The sequence below is a fragment of the Ylistrum balloti genome, unplaced genomic scaffold (assembly GCF_031769215.1).
Source record: "Ylistrum balloti isolate Yb309-2 unplaced genomic scaffold, AGI_CSIRO_Ybal_v1 Utg370754, whole genome shotgun sequence".
NCBI lineage: Eukaryota > Metazoa > Mollusca > Bivalvia > Pectinida > Pectinidae > Ylistrum > Ylistrum balloti.
The window spans coordinates 457,334-479,291 of NW_026782443.1; positions in this window are offsets into that span (position 1 = coordinate 457,334).

Below are 21,958 nucleotides of genomic sequence, written 5' to 3' on the forward strand. Positions count from 1 at the left end.
ATATGAAAAAAAATCAAACCTATTTATTAATATTTGAGTAATTGATTAAAGAAAAATACACAACAATTCACACAACTCCCCTATACGCATGCGCTGGATCGACTGGACTTTACCTATGTTTTCATAGCACATATATTTGAAATATGATTATTTGAAAGTGGTCACCGAAAGGGCGTGAAAGTGTCCCGCTGATTACGAACTACCCTGAAACTGTTAGTTAGAGTAGTCGGGAAGTGCCCGATAGACGACGTCCTTTGAGGGATGGGCACTTATTACATAACAGTATAGTTACATAAGTAACACCCTTTAAAGAAAATTTTATAGAAAGTATATACTGCATGTATGGGGTTGAAAATTCCTAAATATAAGTATTGAACGCTAGGTCTGACAATTAAATGCTTATAGATTAATTGATCTAAACATCGATTAGAAATATGTAAAAATAGAAAGAAATAGATATGAATGAAGAGGTTGTGTGTGAATTTATTCAGTGCATTTTTTTTATCGGTACGGCAAACTAAACAATAGGTCCTATTTTCGATAAATTAAAAAAAATGCTGTGCTAAACTTTGATAAATATATCAACTCGTAAGTCTATGAACAGACGGACGTAATTCTTAAGTCATCGCTAAATAATACTAAAAAATGTCACTATTTTGAAATAAAAAAAACATGTGTTAATAAATATGGAGCTGTGATTTTACCATCATGTAAACAAAAATAAAGAGTAATTAGAAGTAAAAGAAAAATATTGTTACCTCATCTGTTTTTCTTTTCTGTATCAGTCTTTCAACGTTGTACAGATCAGCCAAAATTTCGGATCTGGTTATCTTTTCTTTTCTTAAACTGATACGTCTTCATGAAGAGCTTTGTAGTCCTTGCGGAGTGTGGTACGCAAATGGCTAGACATCTTGTTTATCAGTGATATTTTGAAACCTTTAACAAGAGTGAGTAGTGTCCTTTATAAATACACTGTCACTGAAAAACGCTAAACAAAGCGTTCATATAGGTAATCAAAACAAGCATGGTTTCTTCACCGACTTCTGGTCAGACACAACAGTGATATACATGTCAAACAACGACAACATCATTGAAACAATAGGAAAATGATAATAGTAGTTAATGAAGTCAGATAAGCCTAACTCATATCAATGAAATCATACGCATTTAATTCTTTATTCACAAATTAACATTACTTAAAAATGGATTACTTCTTGGATTGTTTAAATGTTGTTAATTACTGGAAATTCATTAAGTGCCATTATTTACGTTATGTTATTAATCGTAAAGCTCTTAAAATAGAAAATATCCGACGATAAGATGTCATGACCTGTTTAAAATTTAAAGTAAGTCTGCTTTCTAAATCATGAAATGCTTGAATGTGGGAATTCATGTAATATCAGTAATTTCCATTTAACAATAATGAAAGTGTTAACGATAAAATAATTCATACCATTGTAAAATATGCTTATTCTGCCTAATTATATGTGGGCATAATATTCTTTTATTTAATAAAATTATCCAACTTTTATACACCACACTATCTAAAACGCGTAGCCGCGTGTACATTCAACGCACGCGTAAGATAGATATTCACTTGGTAAATATAATGTCAAATGGAAGCAAGAAAAATATTCTTTATATTAAAATAATTTATACCATTGTAAAGCTTGTTTATTCTTCTACCTGGCTATATGCGGGCATAAGGTAAAAAAATATCAGTTAGTTTAATAATTTAACTTTAGTGCACCACTTTCGCGCTTCTCATACAGTATCTTATATAGTACCGTCACTCGGTTAACAGCGAACATAGCACATAGTGTTATCGAGTCACGGGTATAAGGTGAGGAGAAAAGTTGCCCATGTAAAACGACCGCCAGGGATGACCGTCGTATACGATTGATACACTTGCGCAATCGATTCGTAACCACAGTAGAGACTACAAGGACATTGTTTGGGCGTCGTGTGTCTCCCCAAACAGTCCGCAACAGGTTGAAGGCCTACCAATTGAAAGCGCGGCTTCCCTATACTGGACCCAATTTGTTGCGACGTCACCGTAATAATCGGCGTAACTGGACCCGTGTTCACCGTCGTTGGGCCTTACGACAATGGAACAATGTTCTGCTTTCAGATGAGTCCAGGTTTTGTCTGCAACACGGTGACGGAAGGTGCAGAGTGTGGAGGGGAGCGTTTTGCGAACTGCTGCGTCGCAGAACTGGACCGCTTTGGCGGCGGAAGTGTAATGGTTTGGGGTGGTATTTGTGGGGGGGGACTCGTACCAGGCTTGTTGTGTTAAATGGCAATTTAACCGGTATTCGATATCGGGACGAAATTTTAAGACCAGTGGTTCTGCCATTCTTAAGACGCCATGGCGTTGGCGCCATTTTTCAACAGGATACCGCACCAGCGCACACCAGTCGCGTCAGCAGAACTTTCTTGCAGCAGAAAAACGTACAGGTGTTAGATCAGCCATCTTCATCACCTGATTTGTCACCGATTGAGCATGTCTGGGACGTTCTTGGGCGACGCGTGAGAGAACGTCAAAATCAGCCGTCAAACTTGCAGGAACTGGCCCAAGCCTTGATCGCTGAATGGAACAACATCTCTCCTCTGATTATCCGCCGATTTACGAGTTCCATGAGACGACGCTGCAATGCTGTTTACTTCGCAAACGGTGGCCATACCCGTTACTAATGGTGTTACCTTTGACATTGACCCCAACGTCCTTTACAGTCGAATAAAATCAACTGAACTCAAAGTTTTATAATGAACCATGACTGCAGTTTTATCAGAATTGATCAATTACTTTATTCGTAAATGATTGGTAAGGATTTATGAAGGGGTTAATTAATTAATCACAGAATAAAGTAGTGTTACCTTTCTTTTTTTGTTTAGTATATAAGGCATAGTGCATAGGTAGAACATCAACTTTCTGCATATTTGTGTCTCATTGTAGGTATACACTCATGTTTACATTGATATTATGCTTATTTATGTCTCACTGTAGGTATACACTCATGTTTACATTGATATTATGCTTATTTATGTCTCACTGTAGGTATACACTCATGTTTATATTTGTATTATACTTGAATCAACTTTTAATACAATCTCTGACGATTTCGCGAGTTCGTTACCTTTCGTTGACCGTGTCAGGTTAGAGTTCAGACCTGGGCTATGAAACGGTGTTAAATCATTTGTGTGCCAGCAGTCGACTCCATAAAATGGAATTTATTGTATCAAAAACAATTTCCATGGTCTAATTTTGAATTCAAAACTATCATTTGACCTGATATAGAGTATTTGAAAGATAATGGAAAATAACCTTTGATATGTTCAAAGTCCTATCATATACAAATTGGGGAAGTGTTTCATCTGTCCATTGTATTAGACCACAACTGCATTAGGTTTCCAATGTTCACGGATTATCCAGCAATCGAAATCGGACACCAAGTTATTCAATGGGAGCTTTTCCCTCAGCCATAAGCTTCTGTATTAAAGCTGACAGGGTGGTCTCTGAACGCCAACATTTTCTTAAACAATATGAAGGTGTTGTTTTAGGGAACAATAGCAAGTGTAACAAAATGAAAGATAATTAATATATTCAGTTCGAAAGACAAATTTCTCCTATATTTTGAAGGCATCTAGCCTTGTATATTTCTATAATTGCATTTACAAATCTAATTCTGTTTACTTTTCAAGTTAAGTAAAAGAGCCAACGTATTGTTATGTGTAAGAATTAAACAAAACAACACACGTACACAAAATGATTGTAAGGAATCGTTTACACAAAATATATTATTTGACAATATTCAAACAAGATACACACATCATCTAATCTGTTCTGCACGGCATCCATCACTTCTTAAGTTCGAATATTTCTATTTTCGTTAATACCTAATTAATGGCCTTCATCAAGATGTGTCGCAAAACCGTAACAGGATGTTCGTGAGGGGTAAAGATAATCTTTGATCAGTTCATTTATCCACTCGCCACAAGTCCAAGATTTCCGCTTTGGGAAGTTATCCTTCAATAGATTCTCTCCCTCGTCATTTATCTTAACACAACTTGAAATTATTTTTTAGAAAGTTGGTACAATGTACTTCAATAAAAGAATTAATTTTCACTCCTACTATCTTGTTTATTATAATGAAGTTCATCGTAGGCAAAAGCCCCCAAAAGGTCTGTATTTGTATTTGTAATATTCCTCCTTAATATCTGGCCTATGCATATATATAATAACAATGTATAAAGTGGATAACAATCTTGTTGACACATAAACATTTTGTCAATATTCCCTTCAGTACTAAAATTTCGTTATTAAACGCTTTCTGTATGTTATGAAGTTTTAAATTACACTAAGGTCTTTTTTTTTCTTCGTTTTTCATGATCAGTAGTTTCAAAACTATTTTTTTTCTAGAATTCAACGCCGCCATTCGCCGGCCAATGTTGCAACAAATCGGGCTTGAAGTAAATGAAACAATGTCTCTTGTACAGAATGTGAGAGACGATACCATGAAGTGCATTTCGGACATCATCAACTCATACCAACGATGTGTTTCGTGTCTCAAAAACAACTATTCAAAAAGGTAACAAATTATTGTTTTTAACTACATTTCTACTTCATTGTTCATTGTCCGTCCGACAGTCATAGCCAATCTCCAATGCTATCACCATCCATAAACGATAACAGAAATGAGGAGACGTACAACAAAATCACAATCTATACTCAAATTGATGTAAATCTTCGTCAATCAAAGTGAAGAAAGTCACGTTCTCAAACAGTAATACGGTGTTCAACACTGGAACCAACTTTATATCGCAATAGGAACATTTCTCTATAATCATTAACCTACTTTAAAACCTATATCATGAGTTAGTCTGTCCTTTGGAAACATCTTGAACGGCAATCTTAAAACCAGTGGGAAATCCTTGAATAATGCATCAATTGCGAAATGTTAACACCTTCGGATTAGGACTAATTCACATTAGGCACATTGAAATCATCTTGTTTGTCGCAAAGAAAACAAACACTGATTTTAGCTCACCTGGTCCGAAGGATGAAGCCATAAATTACCTTGATCTATATTCAGGGTCACATGGACCAAATTTATTAAATCCTTAAAAGGACTTCTCCTTAAAAGGCATAGAGGCGTGCTATTTGGCTGATATATATATAAATGAAGTGCCGTACCCTTTTTGGGTTAGATTGACGTGTCTAGGTCGCGAAAAATATTTGTTTCTCATTTGTCATTTTATTGAAAACGATAGGATATAGATGTAAATCTTCCAAAATTTGTCTCCACCCTTTTAGATTGACGAATCGTATGGAAAAAGGCATATGTGAACACAAACTTAATTATCAGACCAGAGTGGAGGGGTCCAATATGGGGAAATAAGTAAAAATATTCTGCTTTATTATACAAGTCTTTTAACCAAATTTGGTCCCGGGCATTCAAAAACAAATGCAGGGTTAGTCCTTAAGGATAAATTTCCAAACTTATTATTATTCTATTTGAATATTTCAACAAATTAAGTCAAGAACCTGTTAATGGAGATTAGATATTTATCAAGAGAGTACCAGCACGCCTGGCCCTGAGGATAGGGAATGAAAACTGCGATGATCTTCTCTTTATAGATGTCTTTCACCTTGAACATTTTTGTGAGAAAAAGTGCATGTAAATAAAGGTCTGTTTTTCTCAAAATTGATGACCGCTAACTTCTTCATAGTTGTTGTTTCAGATATTCAACTAGATTTTATTCAGAAAAGAACGCTCTGCAGTCTCTGAGCTTTTGCAATAAAATTAACTACAAAGTATGTCGGCTATTGCTAGATCCAGAACAACAGCTTTTAGAATCGATAAACCGAGCAACAAAATGGATTCAGCAACAATCTCTTTCTGTGTTTAACTGTACTAACGACGCCTCACTGCTGCTTGACGTTCTCCAAAATATCGTCAACAAGTCTTGGACTTCTCCGTCTGCTGAAGCCTTGGTGTCATTCGGTACTCCTCCAGGTAGGCATAGTAAACTGGTTTTCTTAGATTGAGGCATACATATACATTTAGGATCTTACATGTTATTATAATGTACCTTGTTTTATGACCCGGTCATCACAATGTTTCACCTAAAATTCGTATTACATTGAAAGTTCGCATTTGACAATGTAATGAAATTGAAGTATTTAATACTTCCGACAAAAAACTGAGGGCTTATTTTTGTAGATAAAAAACCGATTTTTTACTTTTTCAATTTCCATCGAAACAGGGATTTTATAAAGATCAAGAAATAAACTAAATCTTGTTTTCGAGCCCTGCAAATGAAAAGAAAAACCAATCAAATCAGATACTTATTTCACTTTGTACTTTGCTTTAAAAGTTGATGCAGTCATTTGTTAAATGATATCCAACACTGATGTGTAACTATTCTCTGAAGCTTCGTTCTTCCAGCGACCATGCGGAAATAAACTTGGTAATATAGGAAAATCAGACTCACTAGCAATTTATATTTCATTTCTACATTATCTGTTTTTTCTCCAAAATATTCTCGGATATTATTAACAGTTATTTACGTTGCTTATCTTCAAATCGGGTGACCACAACAAAGTGTCAAACTACGGACCTATCTCTCTTCTTAATTGTATCGGTAAGCTATTTGAACGCGTGGTGTATAAACATATATATAACTTCCTTTTTGATAACAGGCTAATTTACAAATTTCTATCAGGTTTCTTGCCTAATCATTCTTGCACTCATCAACTTATTGAGTTGTATCACATTCTTCAACTCAGCTTAGAAAAATATGAACATAATGCATTTGTCTTTTGCGATTTCTCGAAGGCCTTTGACAGGGTTTGGCATCCTGGCCTTATTTAAATTAAAACCAATATGGAATTAATGGTAAACTTCTTCAATGGTTCTTTAGTTATCTTTCCAATAGAAAACAATCTGTCTTTATCAATGACTGTTGCTCTTCTGTGAAATCTGCCCCTGTAGGAGAACTGACATCTTTATCACGCTTGTTTGCTGACGACACGTCACTCTCCTACTATTCTCGAAATATAGGTGACATAGAATTATCAGTTAATAGTGATCTGAGAAAATTGGAAAAATGGTCGAAAGATTGGTTGATGTCTTTTAATCCACACAAAACAGAAATAATGATAACAACACACAACTTGAACACCAACATCTAGGAGTCGTACTGAGTAGTGACTGAACATGGAATATACTTGTGGAATACATTATTAGAAGGGTATCTAAATTGATAGCAACTTTACGTAGGTTAAAATTAATTCTTAACAGACACACTTTGGAAACAATGTATCTCGTATACATAAGGTCATTATTAGAATACGGTTGCGAAGTATGGGATAATTGTGGAGTTAATATGTCATCAAATATAGAAAAAAAAATCCAACTAGAGGCAGTCCGAATTGTGACTGGTTTACCCCCCATATACACTAGGTCTGATTTACTATTAAGAGAAACGGGTTGGGAAGAACTTAAATTAAGACGTCAACATCGAAAATTATTCATTTTTTACAGTATAATTAACGGGACTACACCATCTTCCCTCACTTCCTGAACATATTGGCAATCTCACTAGGTATAACTTAAGAAACGCAGATCAGTTACGACAGCCAACTTACCGTCTTCAATCTATGTGTAACTCATTTTCCCCCTTCTACAACTGATCTCTGGAATGGATTAGATGATTCTTTAAAACTTGTTGGTTCACTGAATTTGTTTAAAACCAAACTATGTACAAGAAGCACCAACAAGCTTAAATCGTGCTTTTTATCACATGGCCCTCGCAAGCTAAATATTCTTCATTGTCGTTTGAGAAATAGAGCAAGCTCACTCAATTATGACCTATTCAGAGCCAATCTCACGAATTCTGCATCTTGCTCCTGCGGTCATCCCTTCAAAGATTCCTTTCATTTCTTACTTCACTGTACCAACTATATACAAATGCGTAACATCCTGTTTACCGAACTGTCGTGGTATCCGGGTGATATTTCGATAAACGTTCTTTTAAACGGAGACGTAGGGCTAAGTTCTGCTGAAAATTCGCTTTTAGCTAGAGCTGTTCAAAACTGTATTGATCCGTCTGAGCGATTTGGCTAGTTATCTACATTTCCCACCATTCCTCCTTTGTACTATATACTCCCTTCTTCCCTCCTTACCTTCCCTCCTTCCTTCTCTCCAGTCTTTCCCTTATATTTCAATCAAAAATTATTATAATATATATATTGTTACATTGCTTGTTGTTTAAGTATTGATGTATAAACTATGTAATGGAGAGGACTTAATAAGTTGGTAAAACTTGTGTCCAATCCTATTGTAATAACTTTCTGCAATAAAATAATTATTAAATCAATCAGTTATTTACGTCTTATATTAATCAGTACGTATGACCATTTTTTTTTCAGGAAAGATCAGATCGAAAAGATGGATAACATTTATGAAGAACCGAATGACAAATGTCAATCGCACAACTTTGGCAAAATATCGGTCATTCATGAAGAAGTATTTTACCAATGGTATGAATAATTTTCAGATTGACAGTGTTCTCATTATGAATGTTATTTTTTATATTTCACAACTTCGAACTGAAATTGTTTTCGAGACATTGAATATTTCCTTTGTTAAAATTGCTTTCAGGTGTGACTCCAATCATAAGACGAACTTCAAGGAGGAATGCAGGTATGAATCAAGCTTGACATTCAAAACAGGTACAAGATCCAAGATTGGTCTATATCAATGAGATTATGGCAGGTAACATTCAACACTCATCTGAAAAGATATTTCGTGCATCTTTGATTGTTAACGATAACGTAAACCAGTCATACGCTGCAAACAATGTCTTGAAGTTGATGTAACGATCGACAATGATTTTAAGCAAATGTCTGTTTACGTCGGCTTTTATCAAGGTCTATTAATAAATATTCCTTTTTTCAAGTATACAACGAATCGCACACTACTATTCTCAGCCTATTGATACATTAGCAAGGAGATTAAACTTTTTCATGTGAAGTGTGCAAGGTGAGTAGATTTGTTGAGTTCGTGGTTGAGAGAGGTTGCGTGGTATTGGTTTGAGCCTTCATGGCTATTGATTAACCATAAAGACAAATATCTTTCGTAGCTTTAAACAGGTAGAAACGTTGAGGAATACACTGATTAAACTTTCTGTATCGCCTCATTTGATTCGTCTGTAAAACACGAAAATCTTATTATAAAGCTATGCAAAGTTAACATTTCTTTGTTAATGTTTACATCTGTATCTGATTACCTGTTATGTTTCCAATATTAGCAGTAACATAGCATTTTGGACGAGAACACACTAAATAGGTATGCTAGTTTTCTATTTAAATCCCAAATGTAGCTATATATATATATGATCAACGAAGAAATAGCAACAGTACGGACAAGCGAATTGTCAGATTTTCCAGGCAACATGTCCCTTTATCAAGACACTCGCTTTTCTGTACTGTCGCTATTACTTCATTGATCATATATCTATCCCAGTAATACGCATCCAGCGAACATTTGTTTGTTCGGGTTCAGCACCAATATTGGACCATACCGTCGATATTACTTGCTAGATTATGTATATATATATATGTATAGCTACATAAATATATGTTTCAATTCTGAATAAGTGTTTGCAATCAGACTTAATGATGCAGCCGTGAACCACTTAGTCGGATTGAAGTCTGTGAGTATAGACAGGAGATACAAATAGAAAACCAAAGATAGGCATTACGGATAAGGATTGAACTGTTAATCTTTTTGTTTTTCGTGCGAAGGTCATCTGGTATCATTACAATGAAAAAAAACTAAAAACAAGACATGGTGCATGATATCCTTCCCAGTCAAATTATACAGACAATGAATAAAGCGGTCAATGTGCAAACCACTCGATACGGTACACGAGAAGGTAACATTTATATGGCATTTGGTATGTGATGACCACGGAACAGAGCTTATACACTTCCCCACTTAGGGGTACGCTTTCCACTGAGACGAAAGTGAATTAGTGTCAGAGAGAAATTAAGTGAAGCGAGAGAAATGCAAAGATACCACATTCTGATCGCTGCTTATAATAGGCCACGGGGCAGTAGATACAACAGCCAATACGTAACATTGGTATCAAATTAGTTATGACTCATTCAGTAAGATGTTGCATAGGATATATCGGCAGTGCCAAATAGTTCATCTCCAGTAATGACTTTTAGAAATATTCTGCTAAAACCTGTTCTCTAGTGACTTAATTCGTAGCAGCCCAGTGTTGTCATCACCGTCACACAATAGTCGTTCCACAGGTAAAAAGACGTCTGGTCATGATATTATCGGGTTTCATATGTGACACTATGTATTTTTAGAGCAAGGTATCGATAAAAAAATCTGTATAATGCAGTTTGATTCGTTTTTGAAAGGCGATATCCACTTTCGTGTCTTTGTACAATCTTATAGCTTGCAGATCTGTAAATAAACGACGTTTGTTTGTGTTTAATCGATATAACATGTGTGAGCCCAAGGTTTGGACGTTTTGAAACGCGTCATTTCGTGTGGCTGTGATCATGTGTTTAATTTCACACATGGCATTTTCATTTCTATGATTTATTACAGGACATGCGAGAGGAAAGCGATGGCTTCGTGTTGTCAGTGGTGTCAAAATGAGTCTTAATGTTATGAATGCGAGTAACACTATGATGAACGCGATAGGAAATATTATCAATCACGTGCCATTCAACAGTAAGTATTACACAAAATTCTATTACATCCTCATGCTACAGTCAAATGTTTGGCCCGAGATGTCGGAAATGTTCCGATCTCGTACAATATAACACATGGTCATCTACCGGTACCATGGGACGATCTTAACTATACAATGAGAGTGATAAACAGGTCACAAGTGGCCTCACCCTGAATTTCATAGCCATCCAACTTTTTTCTGAATTTTTAAATGTTGTCCTTTAAAACATTACGATTATTCCGGCTGCCGAATAAAAACTTCAACGCATACATTTTCCGCCGAAATATCTATTATCTTTTTCTGTTTTACAAGAACATAACAATCTAGACAATATCTTTATTCTCTGATCATTCCCATTGCTTTGACCTGGATTATAAAAACAACAGAATCTTAATTCAAACTCAAATTCAATAAAACAAGGGTAACTAACATGAAATATTGGAATGGTAGACAAGGTCATTAAATCCCTTAATTATCATTGACTTCATTAATATTTTCCCCCATCAAACAGAAATATCCACACTTCCGGTGGGGGCAAGATACCTCTAACTTGCCAGGGTAAGACAGTCTGCATCATTTAACTTAAACACTGGAAGTTGCTTATATGAGACGTGAGAGCAAACAGGAAATAACAAAGTCATTTTTTGCTTGATTTGTTTCCATATTTGTCTCGTTATTCTATTTTTAGTAGGTTGGAGATAAGGAGTAGACAAAAGTAACATTCCATAGTTCGCGGGTAGGTTACTGAAATCCCAACCCTAGGAGATAATTCCCGAAAGTCTAACCCTTGGCAAAGACTAGGGCTAATCAATCTTCTCTCACGTATAGTTTTCTCTGTCCTACCTTCGAGGAAACATCCATTAATCTGAAAGTGAAATCTAAGGACTTTGCCAGGTCTTTATGACCGCTTATGGTAAGCTCTTCTATCCATTCAAACAACAAAGACAAGTCAGCAAAGAGAGGGACTCACTTTGTTTCCGTGGGTATGCCGATATTCTGAAAATTGGCAAAAACTCTTTTGGAGTTCTTTAAAATTCATTGGTTCAATCCAATGAATTTCGTTTGTTACATGTTTTATTTACAATTTCTGTGAAAGCTTTCATTTAAAATCATGGGTCGATAAAGCATAAAAAACATAAATGCAGTCTTCTCAGTACTTTTACATGCATCTCTTTGCATAGCATCGTTGATTTAATGTACAATAATGTTTTTGTTTATATTCCAAAATCTTTTCGTGCGTCCTTGCTTAGTGTCGAAGAACCTTAAATGTACTCCCAGGAAATTTAATGGGATGATGCTTGGATGTTACGCATCGCCCCGTCCGTATCAAATTTTATATTAGATGGTACGTAATCAACAATAGTTTTCATTGGTAATTTTAGAATATCTTCTAATAAATGAAACAGTTTTCTTATTTAAAGAAAACAGTATACTGAGGCATTTTGTTTTTTTGCTTCGCCAGTATGTGGAACGGACATTCGATCTAAAATAGAGGCTGTCAACTCTCGTTTGGAACGTACACAAGAAGTATTTAACGCTTTAAGAACGACGGAAAATTTCATCCAAACCGTAAGTATAATTACAGCCAAATGTTGTATATGCTTTGTTCATAACACTACTAGATACATTTCTTTACGTGTGGGGTATTGTACTACGTCATGGGACGGTATTAGTATTCGCCCTGATGTCCATACGATGTGGGAACGAGGAACATGTCATGCGAGACGGTATTAGTTTTCGCCCTGATGTCCACACGATATGGGAACGGGGAAAATACCATGTGAGACGGTATTAGTCTTCGCCCTGATGTCCACACCATATGGGATCGAGGAACATACCATGTGAGACCAAATTAGTATTTGCCCTGGTGTCCACACCATATGGGAACGAGGAAAATACCATGTGAGACGGTATTAGTATTCGCCCTGATGTCCACACGATATGGGAACGGGGAAAATACCATGTGAGACGGTATTAGTCTTCGCCCTGATGTCCACACCATATGGGATCGAGGAACATACCATGTGAGACCAAATTAGTATTTGCCCTGGTGTCCACACCATATGGGAGCGAGGAACATACCATGTGAGACGGTATTAGTATTCGCCCTGATGTCCACACCATATGGGATCGAGGAACATACCATGTGAGACCAAATTAGTATTTGCCCTGGTGTCCACACCATATGGGAGCGAGGAACATACCATGTGAGACGGTATTAGTATTCGCCCTGATGTCCACACCATATGGGAACGAGGAACATACCATGCAAGACGGTATTAGTATTCGCCCTGATGTCCACACCATATGGGAACGAGGAACATACCATGTGAGACGGTATTAGTATTCGCCCTGATGTCCACACCATATGGGAACGAGGAACATACCATGTGAGACGGTATTAGTATTCGCCCTGATGTCCACACCATATGGGAACGAGGAACATACCATGTGAGACGGTATTAGTATTCGCCCTGATGTCCACACCATATGGGAGCGAGGAACATACCATGTGAGACGGTATTAGTATTCGCCCTGATGTCCACACGATATGGGAACGTGGAACATACCATGTGAGACGGTATTAGTATTTGCCCTGATGTCCACACGATATGGGAACGAGGAACATACCATGTTAGACGGTATTAGTATTCGCCCTGATGTCCACACGATATCAGCGTATCTGTGGTTTACTATGTTAGCAATGTTATCAAACATTCCCAAAGTATCAAAGCATCCACCATTTTTTTATCTTCATTTGTTCATTGAAAATTGGATCTATTCCCTCCTCCTCATATAAGCTTACACTTATATGAAATAGCAGTTCTTAACTATTCAATTAAGATGGTCTTCTGTCAGTATTTTGTTTTTCGGACAGTGCCAAAATCAGAAGGGCACAACAAGGGACCAAGAAAACCTACGTAAAAATGAAACAGATAAATTCAGTTATTCTCCAGAAATAGCGGTAAAAAATCCAAAATCTAAAGATGGCCAACTGACAATTAAAATCACACAAGTAGAGATAGAGAGGAAAGAAGATATTGAATTCTGAGGCAGATCAGTCTAATGCTTCGGAATAAACAGTGATCTAAAAAGTAAAGCTAGTATTCAAGTGCCAGATACATAAGAACTCTGAGAAAGATGCGTTTGTTATACAAGAAATAGCGATAACACATTTACCTAATCGAAACCCAAGATATGGCATTTCAGACATTTGGTGTTTCTGATCAACTCCCAAATCCAAGAGTCACAACAGGGGTTCAAGAGGAAACTAAAAATTACATATGGGAGAAATATGTCCAGTACTTCTCCAGAAATACGATAACAACGTATGACTGTCAAAATCCAAAATGGCAGTCTGTCAGCCATAGTGTGCTTTTATTAGTATCCAAATTATCCATTAATTTTTATTTTTGGAAATAGCGATAATAAGTTATTATTGTCAAAATCAAAGATGGCCGCCTGTCGGCCATATGCTTTTTGGATCAGTCCGAAAATAGCCTGACACACAATTAGGGATCAAGTATCTATTAGGCACCAAGTTTCTACTTAGTTCTTTTCCACATATAACGATGATAATATGTTTCTGTCGAAATCCAAGATGGCCGTGTGTCGGTCATGTTGTTTTTCAGATCAGTTCGAAAATGGGACAATGCACAATCAAAGATTGAACAGCCTACCATCTGATGATAATGAATCACGTGAAAGTTAAAGCATGTACCATTTGATCAGTACGACAATACTTCTGTTCTAAAGTCTGTATTTGTCGATATTACTACATAATTTCAATTATTTGACAGCTTCGGACGGCTCTGAGATTCAACACATGGAGGAATCTTGTTCCCAGTTATCATAATATCAATTCGACATATAACTTTGATGAACATTTTTCACGAGTAATAAAATAGTCTGTCATGTGTTCTTTGAAAAAAAACCCATATCATTGTGAACTTTCGTAATTATTACGATTGTTCAAAAGAAAGGAAAGAGTTGGTTGTATCTCTCATATAATGGTTTATCATAATGAATTATCGTAACGTAGCTGACTGATATGGGCAAAGAGGTTTAGAACAAAATCGAATAGCGTTTTTTCCAAAGAAATGTACAAAGAAATGTACAAAAATGTGAAGACTGAGATAACAGTATAAACGTTATGCAAAAGGGGGAAATACAAGGTTAAATATACAATATGTTTGTCATCTAGAAGTGGAAAATATGTTGCTATTTCATTTATGAAATTGTTTTCGAATGTTTGTTCAACTATCATAGGTCACTTTGATATAGGACATTGTAGTGCTTGTTAGGTTGATTCAATTTTAAATTACCATAACAATTCATTTTAACTTCTATCTGACATAATGATTTAATATCAGATATGTTTACCATCCTTAACTCATAAATCTTATGAGTTTTTGTTTGCGCTGTCATGACTCAACCACAGCTTTCATATCTTCTTTATGATTATTATATGCAGTCCTTCCCATTTAATAATTGTGTTACAGATAAAATGAATAAATCCGTATGTGTGACCTTTGACCTTAATATCCCCATGACCATTTCGTATCTACGGCATATTACCAGGAATATCACACTTTATACGTCACGAACCAGAGTATGATTGTTGTATATGCCTTCATGATGTAATACATAAAGTATTATGGATTCAACACATATTATCCCACATCTTTTCAAACAATAAAAAGGAAAACTAATTTCTTTATCTTTTGTATACTTCATGGAATAACACCTATTTTCATAATTTTTCTATCTTTTGTATACTTCATGGAATAACACCTATTTTCATGATTTTTCTATCTTTTAACACCTATTTTCATGATTTTTCTATCTTTTGTATACTTCATAAAATAACACCTATTTTCATGATTTTTTTTATCTTTTGTATACTTCATGGAATAACACCTATTTTCATAATTTTTCTATCTTTTGTATACTTCATGGAATAACACCTATTTTCATGATTTTTCTATCTTTTGTATACTTCATGGAATAACACCTATTTTCATGATTTTTTTTATCTTTTGTATACTTCATGGAATAACACCTATTTTCATGATTTTTCTATCTTTTGTATACTTCATGGAATAACACCTATTTTCATGATTTTTTCTATCTTTTGTATACTTCATGGAATAACACCTATTTTCATGATTTTTCTATCTTTTGTATACTTCATGGAATAACACCTATTTTCATGATTTTTCTATCTTTTGTATACTTCATGGAATAACACCTATTTTCATGATTTTTTTTATCTTTTGTATACTTCATGGAATAACACCTATTTTCATGATTTTTCTATCTTTTGTATACTTCATGGAATAACACCTATTTTCATGATTTTTCTATCTTTTGTATACTTCATGGAATAACACCTATTTTCATGATTTCTTTATCGTTTGTATACTTCATAAAATCATAAAATAACACCTATTTATTTTGCTGCTTCGTTGGCCGTTTTGTACGACCGTTTCTTTTTGCAGTGCAGTCTTGCTGCGAACGGTAGGAGTTGACTGCCTGCTGACCCTGACTCGGCGCAGTCGAGGGTCGAATTGACTTCCGACCTCATGTCGCTGATTTGTTCAGTGATCCCGGCGCGCCAGGTGGTGTTGTTGGTGGGGGCTGCCCTGACTCCGGACCTGTACTTTCGAGTGCAGGCTACGGGGCCACAGATTTCTTGTCAGGGTTGTCTCTGGATACGGGGCTTGTCTTTCCGCCCTCACAGGTTGCTAGTTCTGGTCAGTACCGGTCCAGTCCAGAGTTCCCTGTGCAGGGGTACCCAGGGGGTTTCCCCCAAGGGATTGGGTTTTCAGGCCAGGCGTCCGGTTTTCGGTCACTTTTCCCCGGGCTCTGGGTATACGGGTGCCTGCGGGCATTCAACCATGGGCCGCTCAGGCCAGCCTGCGGATGGTTCTGGGTACCAGCAGTATCCCAGCAGTTACGGGCCTAGGGTTCTGGCTCTGACCTTTATCGCTTGGTCGCATGTCCAGGTACGATGGTTCCTCAGTTTTCTGGGGTATTTCAACTCCCTGGCAGATGTGGTCCCCCTAGGGAGGCTTCACATCAGACCTCTCAAGATGTTCCTCCTGTCATCCGGGAAGTAGGAGGCCTGGATTCCTCTTACCCAGTCGGTCAGTAAGTTCGCTCGCTGGTGGACCATTCAGGAGAACGTTCTCCGAAGGGTGCCTCTGACCAAGCCTGTCCTCTCATTGACCCTGTTCACGGATGCGTCCATGACATGATGGATAGCTTACCTCGACGGCCAATGCCGCTCGGGGGAGTGGTCTGACTCTGCAGTCCTTTCGGGGTATTCTACAGTCCAAAGTGATTTGTGTGGCTACCGACAACTCCGCAGTTGTTGCGTATCTGGAGAGACGGGGCACCAGGACTAACGTCCTGTGTGCCCTCGCCATCCGCGTCCTTCTTCTCTGCCAGGACATGCAGTTGACCAAAACGGTCAAGCATCTTCCTGGCATGCTGAACGGGTTGGCGGACACTCTCTCAAGGCGCCGCCAGCCGGTGTTGACGGAATGGCAGCTGTGTCCCTTGACGTTCAGGGGGATTTGTCAGGTGTCGGACAAACCTTTTATAGACCTGTTTGCCACTTCCCTGAACAACCAGCTGCCAACCTTCGTCTCTCCGGTCCCAGACCCGAAGGCTTGGGCTGTGGACGCCCTTTCTTGTCGTTTCTGGTGGAGGAGACCTTGGCTCTCCCCAACAGGCCGAATCTCCTTCGCCAGCCTCGGTGCAGAACGACACACTCTCGACCAGGGATCCTCCACCTTCACGCGTGGAGGCTATCGCTGGGAGCCTCGCCAAGGCAGGCTTTTCTCGAGAGGTGTCAGATCGCATCTCCCGATAAATCAGGGCTTCCTCTTCTGCCGTCTACCAGTCGCGTTGGAAGATTTTCTGTGATTGGTGTGTCGGAAGGGAGGTTGATCCGTTGGAAGCCTCTGTGCAGTTGATTGCGGATTTCCTACTCTCTCTGTTTAGGGACCGCAATCTTGCACCTGGCACTATCGCTGGCTATCGTATAAATTTTGCCAGAGTCCTTGCTTTTTATGGCAGGAAAGAGATAGGTTCGTCCTCCACTCTTTCTGTCCTAATCAGAGGCTTCGCTCTTGATAGACCCAAAGTTCGGCAGCTGGCCCCACAGTGGAATCTGGACCCGGTGCTCCTTATGAGCCTCTGAAGACTGCCTCGTTAAAGTTTGTAACTTTCGCCCCCCTCTTGTCTACGTTGGTCCAGAGGCCACGCTGCTGTAACTCTCCTAACTGATCCTCCCTTTTTAGCGAAGATCAGGATCCGGGGTTCTCGCCCGATCCCATCAGGATCCCGGCTTTGACTAGCTCGGAGGAGATAGGATGCTTTGTCCTTGTCGGGCTCTTAAGACAACGAGAGATCTCCTCCCAGTCGGTTTCCAGGTGGGTTTGCCAGGTGGTTAAGTATGCTTACGAGCATTCCGATGATCAGGATCGGGCGAGAGTGAAAGTGCGGGCTCATGAGGTCAGGGCCCTCGCTGCGTCCTAGGCCCTTCTCAAAGGGTCCTCCTTTCAGGAGGTCATGTCTGTAGCATTCTGGCGGGGTAGGGCTATCTTCACAGATTTATATCTGCGATCCGTAGCTTCCCACTTAAAAGGCCTGTATTCGTTGGGACCTCTGGTGGTGTCACAGTCAGTGGCTGTGCCTCCTCGTTAGCCCCGGGGCATGTCGTTCCGTACGGCTGCATGTGGGTACACCTGCTCTTACACGAGGAGGTCCCTTCCTACTATTTGGCACTCTGTTCTCCCTCCCTACTACTTTGGCTGTGCTGGATGGGCTGCTTGGCTTCTAGTCACCACTACGGAAAGACGAATTCGCATACTAAAGTTATGGTAATAATTAATGAAATGTAAAACCAATTTTCATGAGGTAAAACCTCAAATTTACATAAGTAATTTAAATGGCATTTCGTTTCTGACGATATAAGACTTTAGATAATTCATTGTCGAGACACAAAGAGACGTTCATTTTATGTTTACATTTATATCATAGATATAATAAGTGCCTGTACACTATGCCTTGTAACATTAGGCACTCTGTAATCAAAACATTCTTAATTGCTATTGTATATACATATTGCTATTCAGTACCCCCGATTAATTTATAATATCTTATCTCTAGATATAAAATTATATAAATTAACATGAACCATGATAGAATCGCACAGATTAGCGATAGTAAATTTCATCTAGTTTTCCTATCGGATACACATCACATAATAATGTGCGATCCTACAACTGTACTCTACAAGCCACATGCAATTTTATGTTCAAAACAAAAGAATAAAATATATCAAACATTTGTTACCGGTTATAGGACATAAAATGTTGATTCACAAAGGTCAAATGTCCTAATATCCCCAAACACCTTCTCAAAAGTACTGGTCTTCTAGTTTGCTCGGATAGGTGTTATTACGTTTGTTCAAATGAAAGTTCTTGATCATTCTCAAGGTCACGAGGGCCAAGTATATTAAAATCTTGAAGACTTCTCAATAACTAAAATGTCCATGGTGAATGATATTGGACTTTGAGCATACTTGATGAAGAGGTACAAAGTCTGCTCAAATGAACGGCTTTTTACAAGTTCACAAAATTTTAACGGTTTCTTCTCTATTACATAAAAACAAAGGGTGCTAGTTGTGGCCCCGTAGTTTGCTGGGGTGAAGGGGTACAAAATTTGTTACATTGAACATCTTCCGCCGAATCTCAATGTCACAGGGGTCAATTATGTTAAAGTTTCTAAAAATTTTCTTCTCAAAAACCAAACTATCAAGAGTTCATATTAGACCTGTGCTACCAAATTTAATCAAAGTGATGACCTTGACCTACCTTCAAGGTAACGAGTGCCAAATATATCAATAACCAATATATAGCCGCTGTATCTATTTTATCTATAACATTTCGACCTCCTTTTCCCCCGTGTTACAGTTTTCAAACTATTTTATCTATAACATTTTTACCTCCCCCCACCATGTTACAGTTGTATAATTATTATATCTATAACATTTTTATCTTTATCTCCCCCCCCCGCCCCCGTGTTACAGTTGTATAACTATTTCATCTATAACATTTTACCTCCCCCCGTATTACAGTTGTATAACCATTATATTTATAACATTTTTATCTCTCCCCTCCCCTTGTTACAGTTGTATAACTATTTAATCTATAACATTTTTACCTCCTCCCGTATTACAGTTGTATAACCATTATATTTATAACATTTTTATCTCTCCCCCTCCCCTTGTTACAGTTGTATAACTATTTAATCTATAACATTTTACCTCCTCCCGTATTACAGTTGTATAACCATTATATTTATAACATTTTTATCTCTCCCCCTCCCCTTGTTACAGTTGTATAACTATTTAATCTATAACATTTTACCTCCTCCCGTATTACAGTTGTATAACCATTATATTTATAACATTTTTATCTCTCCCCCTCCCCTTGTTACAATTGTATAACTATTTAATCTATAACATTTTTGTAACAGTTGTATATCTTCTTTAACGAACATCTAAGAACTCAAGAATAAGGTTTGCTGCATTCCAATGCATGTTCGGCGGAGGCAATTAGAATGTACACTCTTCAGGGTCGCAGGTGTTCTTCCGTGTCTTACCAAGGGAACATGGACAAATCCAAAACAGATACGTTGACTTCCTTGTCACGCTTGGAATATTGACACTTTCTTTTCTTTCCTATGTTGCTCTTTCTGTATCTGCTTTGTTTTCCACTCTTGGTTTCCCATTTGTCATTTGTCCTCCATGATCCTGGTATTGTGAGAACGTTAAAGCTTGTAAAAACGACCAAAAAAATCTGACCATATACTCATTTAAAGTTAAGCGTCAACCTGATAGATTTTGATTTGTCAGAGGTAGAAAACATGCACAATGATAACACAGCCTGCCAAAACCACGCAAGCAACTCATACACTCACCTCGCATGTACAGAAGGTCGTACCTAAATTACCATACGTGTTGACAAGAAAAATAATCCTAGCTTGGATGGACGCTCAGTACTGGTGTCAAAACGATGTTTATGTTGTATAGAAAGATGAGAACAGATGAATGCACCTAAATATTCAGTCGCCTCTTTTGATCATATAATGGGGTTTGCCTGGCCAGAATATAGGCGAACTGCAGAAGCTATCATGATGACGTTAGTGGGTCATGGTATTCATATCAATACGAACCACATGAATTCTGTAATGTCATGACATCTGCATACCATACTATATAAACAAATTTGCTTACATATCTGTTGATATGCCCATTATTCTTTTTGACAGAAACATTTACTTATTGATAAGATACACGCAATGTCACTTCCGGTTGGTGTGTGTTCCTTAGTTTTTGTAATCTAATTGCGACCACTTTGGTCGTGCTCGGTAGTTAGAATATTTCTCCTGATATAGGAAAAAATGTTGACAAACTGTACAGATTTTCTTAAAGTTATATCCCCCTTTGTTATCAATTTTTATATAGAATTGAGGTATTATTTTCATGTCGGCATTTCCTTATATATAGAGCTTTTGTTACTACGCAAACAACAACCAGGGACTTTTCGTCATCGCACCCTTTTAAACGCAATTCGACTTCTACCAACACTGACAGACAGTGAAAACATCAATGGAAAATTGATGACAATTAATACATTTCTTAAATAACGACACCAAAAGATATGCACTTTTAATATCATAATTTTCATATTTCCTATTTCTGATCAAAACGATAGTGGATAAATTAAATACAAAATATGTGATTGAATCATTCCCTTTTAGTTAATGTAAATACTTGTCATTTTCTTTTCAAATATTCTTCCTATAACCACGGAATAAATGTCACACCTGGGAAAGAATTGTAACATATTATGTCTTAATTAAATATCAAACAGGTAAAAAGGTAAGTGAGATCTCTAATGGCACTTAGGTCTAAAATTCATTTAATGATGTTATCTTAAACTCCAATATCGTCATCTTGATGACCGACGTCCACTTGTGTTAAGTAAAGCCAGCTTAGCCCGTGTTAAAAACACGATTCTTTGTATGGAATTTTAGTTGTTATTTTAAATGTAGTAAAATGAAGTGATATTTTTGTTAAGCAAACTATGCTTTGAGAAATTTGGTCTAGCATATTATT